The sequence below is a fragment of the Equus asinus genome, chromosome 13, assembly GCF_041296235.1.
Source record: "Equus asinus isolate D_3611 breed Donkey chromosome 13, EquAss-T2T_v2, whole genome shotgun sequence".
Lineage (NCBI taxonomy): Eukaryota > Metazoa > Chordata > Mammalia > Perissodactyla > Equidae > Equus > Equus asinus.
In genome coordinates, this window is record NC_091802.1 from 40,106,087 (window position 1) to 40,114,766 (window position 8,680).

The window sequence follows — 8,680 nt, forward strand, 5'->3', positions numbered from 1 at the left end:
TGCTTCTGTGGTATGACTAGATTCCTGGTCATCTGCCAGTGCCTCACCCTCCACCTCTCTGCTGTGTGTGTGTGTGTGTGTGTGTGTGTGTGTGTGTGTGTGTGTGTGTGTGGCATTGATCTCTTGGGTGGGGGCCCCCTCCCGGGAGGTCACCCGCAGCCCTGAGACCCAGTGCGCTGAGTCTGCTGCACTCTGGGGGAACTCCCTCCTATCTGGTTGTCTCCTGGATTCCTGGACCCTCCCTAGCTGCGGAGGCGCTCCCAGGCCTCTCGATTTCCCTGGCCCCTGATGCACTGGCATCTGTGCTGTCTGCATCTTGAGTCGGTGGCTGCAATCCTTGTCTCTCTAGCTCTGTCTCAGTGGTGGCATCCTGTAGCCATCTGATTTCCCTGAGGCACCACAGGCCACTGCCAGCAGCAGGAGATAAAGAACAAAGTGACGGTGAGGGTTGCTCCCTCGGTCTCCTGGCCACTCTTCACAGACCACCCTTCTTCTGGGGCTGAGGCCAAGTCATGTTGGGGTAGAAGGTGGGCAAAGGCTGATGATTAATTTTTAGGTCCCTGTACCACGTGTAGAGAGAGTATCTCTTTCTCTAAAGCATCTCTTTAAACTCCCCTTTGTCTCCAGTCCCCTTCCCAATATTCTACCCTTGCATCCTTGGCAGTGGGTGGTAGGAGGTTCTTTTTTGTTCATGGGCCTCCAGAAAAAGCAGGGTCTGCTTGGGAAGAAGCTGCATGTGTGGCCTAGGATGTACCTTTGTTATACACATATATTTGTGGTGTGTGTGCGTGTGCACACGTGTGAATATAGCAAAGTGATACTTTGGATGTGAGTGAGTGTATGGGCTTTTACAGGGCATGTATACCTGATCTGAGTGCACGTAGACAAGAAGCACATTTGTGTGGTGTGTCTATGTGGGCTGTGTGGATCTGAGTATGGATGTGTGTGCTGCGAGAGAGGAAAGGAGAAATACACAAAGTATGTATGTCCTTCCCTCCCAGCTGTGAGTGCGTGACCATCGCTCATTAGGTGTCCCTACTGCAGGTTTTGTGGGGAGCTATCTAGCACCAGAGAACAGGGGATGTGCACTTTGGGAGGGGGAATTCCACATCCCACAGAAACCACCCCCCACCTCTGGCGCTTGCTCCCGTGATCTGGGAGCCAGGTCCTAGATGTCAAAGAAGGACATAAAAGCATCTGTATGTCAATGTGGACACGCTCTACCACTGCCAGGTCAGAGGAAGTGCACTGTCTTGGGCAGTGTCACAGTGTGGAGAACTGGGCTCCAGAGAGGAACTGCTGGTCTAGTTTGCACCTAGGCCCTCCCACCATGGCCTCCAAAGACCCTTGAATGGTCACTCTAGTTGCCACAGGGGCATCAGCATCTCTGGCAGCCATGGAAGGGAGGAGGTGGTAAGGACCAAAATCTTATGTCCTAGTTGGGCCACCATACCTGGATGAACCTAAAACTGAAGTCCTTGAAGTCCTTGAGAGCTCTGCCCTGCGTCTCCAAGAAATGTCATTCCCCCATACTGTGGCTTGGAGCAGAAGATGGGAGGCACCTCACCAGGCTCCCCTAGCCCAGTGGTGCCGAGCTGCATCAGGCATTTGGTTTCCATTTCCCAGCTCATTAGTGGAGATCAAGCCCTGATGTCTGCTGAGGGTTGGGGGCTGGGTTTTAAATTGGCAAGAAGGCAGGGAGGGAGTAGGGAGAAAAAAACCGAGACTTGGACTGACTCCAGTTTTGGATTCAGGTTGGGGGGATCTCTGGAGAGCTGGCCAAGCCTCCTGACCCCTCCTCCTATCAGGGCCCTGAGGTTCCAGCCATTGCCATCCCTTCAACTCCTTCCAGGAAAAGGCCGCTTGTTGCAACCGCTCTGCCCTCTGGGCCGGATTCCGCCCCTGAGCTGCTCCAGGAATGTTATGAGGCTTGCAGGACTTGGGGAGTCTGCTCGGCCCTCCTTCTTTGGGGGGCGGGGAGCGGGCGGATATGACTGTGTGGTAAATGACCCTGAAATATTCCCAGCCAGAGAAACTCCCCCTGCATTCCAGACCCCTATGGCAATTTCACCTCTGACCTAGAAAGAGAAAGTCAAGATGATGTGGTTGGATAGAGCTGGGAGGCAGGCTGGCAGCTGGGATCTTGGGTCCTAATGGGGAAGAGGGGAGGAAGGGGTGGTTTGTGAGTCAGGGGGAGGATCAATAAGTAAGCATATTCAAGGGGAAAGAGGGAGTTAATGGGAACAATAAGTGGAGGAGAGACAATGAGACAGACCTTGTTTTTTGGAGCAGACACCGCTCCAGCCAGCCAAGGGTCTAATTAGATCCTCACTGTCAGAGTGACCTGTCCCTTCTATGTCTGAGGCCCCAGGGGCTGGGGAGGGTTGAGGTCAGGGAGTAGAAGGGGGGAGTGCTGCAGATAATTAGAAACATGCTCTACTGAGTCAGCAGGCGCCACCAGGACCACCCCCCCCCCACCACCACCCTCCTCTCTTCCCCAGGTACCCAATCCCCTTCCCCACAACCTGGACCATTCCAGCCAGACTAGGGGAGGGGCTGGTGGAGCCTGGGAGTAGCAACCAGGGGAGATTGGCTTCCTGGCCCTGACACGGTCTCTAAAGTGCAAACAACATATTTTCACCATGCATTGGTATTTAATTACATATAAAAACAGAGCCATTAAACTGAAATTAAACCCTTGTTGGAATCATTTAATTCAGGGCGTGACAAATTGCTTTCAGTGGAGGTGGCTTGAAGTCTCCCCAGGGAGAGACGGAGATTAGTGGCTTCCTTGGCTGGCTGGTTCCCCTCATTCTCATTCTCTTGGCCCCCTTGCCAGCTCTAAATTCTGAAACTGGGGTCAGAGCCTTCTTCCTAAAGACCACCCAAGCCAAAGGGAAGCCTGTAGGTTTGTTCAGGATGATGGGAATGGAGGGTTGGGGAATCACAGAGTCACTGTCTAACCCAGTTTTTGACAACCTGGTCCCTTTTACCAATGGGGAAGCTGAGGCCCAGGTACCAAGGTCTTCCAGAGCCAGGATTCGAACACTTGCCCAAGCCATGGCCAGGGAGGCTGTTTTTTCAGGCTTGTGTCCTTTCACCCGAGGCCTGGAGACAGAACTTGGGGGCTAGATGGGTGAGTGTTGGGGAACCAGAGTAGACTCTGGTCGGGGAGGGTAGATTCCTCTGGAGCTGGGCTCCGGTCTGGTCCAAGTCTGGAGACAGCAGGGAAGGCAAAGTGGTGGCTCTGGAGCATGGGCTGCTGAGGCAGCCTTAACTTCCTGGAGGGCAGCCTGGTGCCCAGACTCTGGAATTAGGCAGACCTGGTTTCTTACCACCTGGGTGAGGTTGGGCAAGTAAGACCTTTCACTCCTGTGAGCCTCAGTTTTCCCATCTGTCAAATGGAGGTGGAAATTCCTATCTATAGTGTTCCTGTGAAGACTAGTGGGCAGAATGTGTGGACAGGGCTCAGGGCCAAGTTCAGTAAGTGGTTCTATTAAACTTCCTTCTCAGGACCTCTGATTCCGCATTTGTAATAAGATCCAGCTGGGACCTGGTGGTTTCTAGGGCCTTTGCTTGCTCCGATCCTCTCTGTTTGTGGCCCTTTCTCCTCTCTTTAGGCTCCTTCATTCCTTCAGTTTCCCATCTCTCCTCTATTGTGTGTTTGTCTAACTATGGACAGAGGCCTGGGGTCTGTGGTTAGATTGCTGGGTAGGAACAGGCAGGCCCATGCCTCCTGAGGTTTCCCTGCCTCACCTACTCTTCCAGTGGCTGTGTGTGAGGCCTATCTGGGAGGTGAAAGGAGACCAATTGGGATGGGGACTACACTCTGATGAGAGGTGCTGCGGGGTGTGCAGTGAGGTTGTGGCCTCCCTCCCCAATGTGCCCTCTAGGATCTGGGAACCTGCTCTCCTGATTGGAACCAGATGGGTCTTCTGTGGCTGGAAGCCTGTCTTAGAAGTCCACTCACTCAATGTCCTCCCCTAGGAGGGGTGGGGGGCATAGACTAAGGGGAAGTGGAGGTATGGCGGGGTCCTCTTCACTGGGGCTGGGAGAGAGGGTCTTTTCCCTTCTCTCTACTCTCCAGGCTAGTGGCCTGGAAACTTTTCTATTAGTCCAGGGAGGGTGGTGGTGGGGTGGTGGTCAGCGGAGTACAAGTCTCTCACTGAGGTTTGGTGGGCCGTCTTTGACCTTATGACAGCCTCCTCTGGGAGCAGTACCTCCTCCCCATCCCTGAAGTGAAGCTCAGCTGCAGATTGCCTAGGAGGGGATGACAGCGCATGTCCTTTGTCTCCTGGAGTGGCCTCAAGGTCATTCCCTTCACCCCTGGCCTCCTTGTCCTTGGTAGGCAGAGAGGTTCCTGCACTGGGGTTGAAGTGGAAGGGCCAGGCTGAGACCCAGGGTTCCCGTCATTGCAGGTCTGGCAGCTACCCTGCTGCAGATGGCTGCCCTGCCAGCCTGGCGGCCAGCACAAATGCGTTACAGCTGTACCTCTACTGGCTTGCTCCTGAGAGTCTAGAGACAGAGGCGGGGAGCCTGGGGGACTCAGAGGGCACACATGGAGAGCCAGAGTGGGTAGGGGACAGGCCAAGACAGCTGCCAAGCAAACCCAGGTTGCTGAGAGAGTGGGGACAAGGAAATCTGAAGCTTTGGAGAAAGCTTCCCCAACACACACACATTGGAGTGGGGGCTTCCTGAGGAAGCATGGCACTCGGGGTGGGGTACTGCCTGGCAACCATGGCTCAGGTCCTTGCCTCCCTTTCTGGTCCTGATCTCTGAGCAGAGTCAGAAGCTTCTAAGTTGGAGCAGCAGGGAGGGGAGCCCAGCCTCGTCACCACCCAGGGGAAATTGGACCAGACTGCTCAGGAAATAAATTCAATTTTCCAGTATCATGGAAGGTTAGTTGGACAATAGAGGTTTTTTTCCCCCAAAAAACATAAGAAAAAAAAGAAGTCCAAATTGCCTTTGGCTAAGCTATCTCCCAACTTCATTTCTCAGCCTCAGTTCAAGGCTTCTCATTCAAAGTGACATGTGACTGTTTGGTGACCCTGGCCTGATCTCAGCTGGAGGGGTCAGGCCAGGCCAGCCTGAACCGTGACTACCTCCACTTCCAAAAGCCCTGGGCAGGCCCAGCCTCCTGCAATGAGGGAGGTGCTGTGGTAAAAACAAAAACCCTCCCCCAAAGAGCTTTCGAGTTTAGGGGCGGGTGTGTTCTAAATCCCAGGCAACAAGCCCAGAGGAGTTTATATTAAAATGTAAACTGAGACCTTAAAAGTTTTGAAAAGTTTTCTTTTTGGGGGCTGGGGTGGAGGAGGTTGCCTTTAAAATGCAAATGGACCTTGTTAACCCTTGCTGGGGGATCTAATGAGGGTAGAGGGCCCTGCAGGCTTGGGGAGGGGCCAGCCTCCAGTTGTGCGGTCTGCAGATGGTGGCCTTGTGGGGGACTCTAGTGGCCTTGTGGGGGACTCTGGGCACTGGCAGAGGAAGGGAGGGTCAGCACAATCCAAAGTAGAGGGCATGCCCAGAGTGGGGCGAGAGCAGAGGCTGCCAGGAGGAAGATAAATTCTGGGGTGGGAGGTAGGAGAAGGGAAGACCACACAGGAAGCTTTGGGGACTGCAGGGCAGTATTTGGGCTGGAGAGGGGTGTATGTGTTGGGAGAGAGGGGGTGGCTCTAGCCTGGTAGCTGAGAAAGGCCACTCCTAAGAAGACCAGGGCTGGAGGCAGCTTTCAAGTTCTTCTCCAGCTTACCGATTACACAGGTGGAAAACTGAGGCCTAGATGGCTCTGTGACTTACGGGTCTGAAGGCATAACTGAGCTGGTGGCAGAAACAGATTAGAACTCAGGGCAATGTTCTTTTCACACCATCTCTCAATGGAGCCAGGGTGGGGAGGTGGTTGGGCACCCAAATAGGAAGAGACTCTTCAGTCTCCAGAAAGGGGAAGCTAAATAAGGGCTATCATTTGAGAGGAAGGAAGGAAGTCTGATGGAAGATTCTGGGTGGAAGATTACATGGGGAAATACGCCACTTTCTAGGCTGAAAGAGGGATGGGTGACTCTCTCAACACCCTGAGTAGCCTGGGGCTAGGGATTGGGGTGGGGACCTAGTCCCTGATGGGAGAAGAGGGGTTTGGCAGAGACACCAGAAGGAGGGACAGACAACCCTACCCTAGCGTAGGTGGAGGCAGGGGTTGGACTTGACGACCTCTGGTTCAATAAACTCCAAATGTGGTCATTATCATCATCACCACGGGTTTGGGTCCAGATTGATTGGGTTCAAATCGCACTCTGCCACTTATGGTTGGGCCCTGGGAAACTGACTTAATTTCCTAATCTACAGTTCCATATCCATCAAATGAGGGTAAATAACAGTAGTTATGTAGTGTTGTTGTTAGGGTTAAATGAGATAAAATACAGCAAAGCTTCCAACAAATATTCACTACATTCAGGGGTCCTTGGCATATAGTAGGTGGTCAGTGAGAGCTATGGGAGTGCTTTCCTTCTTGTAATGAACGTTTGGACTCCATGGGCAACAAAGTGCATTCATGTCCACTGTGTCTTTAGGCTTCCTACAACCCTAATTTAGTGAGGTGGATATTACAGTTGAGGAAACCGAGGCTCAATACCCAGAAAAGCAACTTCCCCTAAATCAGGCAGCTTGTCAATGGCAGAGAGGACTTGCCACCCAGATCTGCCTGACCACCCAGGCTTCTAATGCTTGATGCAGAAGGGGGAAGCAGGATGTGTGTGTGTGTGTGTGTGTGTACTTAGGTGGGAGTGGGGTGAACTAGGGTAAGGATATGTCCCATCTTGGTGTTCACGGGGTGTCAAATCTGAATGCTATGAAGGAGAGGACATTTCTCCTGGGGCACATGCAGACTATCCCCCAGCTCCTGGCCAACCTGGTGTACCTAATTCTGCACTGTTCACGTGGGAGCTCAGCACATATTTGGTAAACGAGTGAATGAGTGAGTGAGCATCACCCTTCTCCTCCCCCTCCTCATTTTCTCTTTCTGGTTCTCTCCTCCTTGTGTTTCTCCCTGCCCCCAGGCCTGCTCCAAGCCAACATCCACTTGCACCCCTTGGCAAGATTAGACTGGGGAGAGGTGAAGAGCTGAGATGCCTTCCAGGAAGTAGAGTTACAAAACAAGCCCCGGCTGGCTCCAAGGGCACAGAATCGGGAAGGAGAAAGTCTGCTTTGCTGGGGCTGAAGGCCCCAGCCTAGCCAGGACTGGGGGGATTTTTGGGGGTGAGGAACATGGCTGGGGAAAGGTTCTGTAGGGAGGGGTGTTATGGATTGAATTTTGGCCCCCCAAATTCGCATGTTGAAGCCCTGACTCTTAGTGTGACTGTATTTGGAGATAGGACTTTAGGAGGTAATCAGGGTTAACTGAGGTCCTAAGGGTGGGGTCCTAATCCCGTAGAGCTGGTGGCTTTATAAGAAGAGAAGAGAGAGATCTTCTCTACAACTATGCACTGAGGCCACGTGAACAGGCAGTGGGAAGGTGGTCACTTGCAAGGCAAGAAGAGAGCCCTCACCAGAACCCAACCATGCTGCCACTCTGATCTCAGACTTCCAGGCTCCAGAACTGTGAGGAAATAAAAGTCTGTTGTTTAAGCCCCCCAGTCTGGTGTTTTGTTATGGCAGCCTGAGCAGACTAATACAACGGGGAATGGGAGTCCCAGGTCCTACTCTTTCTCACATGGTCCTTCCCAGCTCAGAAAGAACCCAGGACCCAGGCCCAGATCAAGTAGGCTCCTGCCCCAGCCCGTCTTGGGATGAGCGCCCCTATTCTTGGGCTTTTATCCCTTTCCTGGCCTGAACTCCAAGTCCTCACAGCTTCCTCTTCCCATCACGTTCCTCCCCTACCTAGGCCTCAGATCCTACCCCCATAGTCATATTTCTAAAGCACAAATCTGGTTGCTTAATCCCTGGATGAAAAGCCTCTGATGTCTCCCCATTACCTACAGGAGAAGTTCAAGCAGTTTGCCACGTACAATTGTGCATTGTGAAACCAGCACAAAGGTACAGGGTGGTCCTGAGTCCGACCTCATCCATTCATTCATTATTCAACAAGTATTCATTCCCTAGACATTCTCAGCTTAGCACTCAAGGTTCTTGATGATCTGGCTCCTGCATCTTTCCTTTGCTTCCTCTCTCACCTACTGTCTTGGATACCATATGCTCCAGCCACGCTGAACATGGCACTTTTTCATACCTGTGTGCTTCACACATAGATTCATGCATCTGCTTGTCTAAGAATGCTGAGGCAGTAGGATGGGCACAGATTTGGAATCCTATTTCCCTGCCATTTACTAGCTAGGTGAATGTGGACAAGTTAACCCTGTGAGCCTCAGTTTTCTAATCTTTTAAATGGGATTAAACATATACAACGTGCCTCACATTGCCCTTAGCACATAGGAGACCCCCAATAAAAGCTGATTTCTCCCCCTCTTTGCATGCTAGGCTCCTATTCATCTTTAGAGACCCAACTCCAATGTTACCTCCTTGGTAACATTGTCCTCATTCCCTCCAAATGGGTAAAGTTTTTCTTCCCTGTTTCTAGCCTTCCTGCCAGCCCTGCATGGCACTTACAAGCTTCTGTTATAATGCTGCCACATTTATCTGTTTTCCTGGCTCACACGAACGAAGCATGCATCCAGAAAACATTTGTTGCATG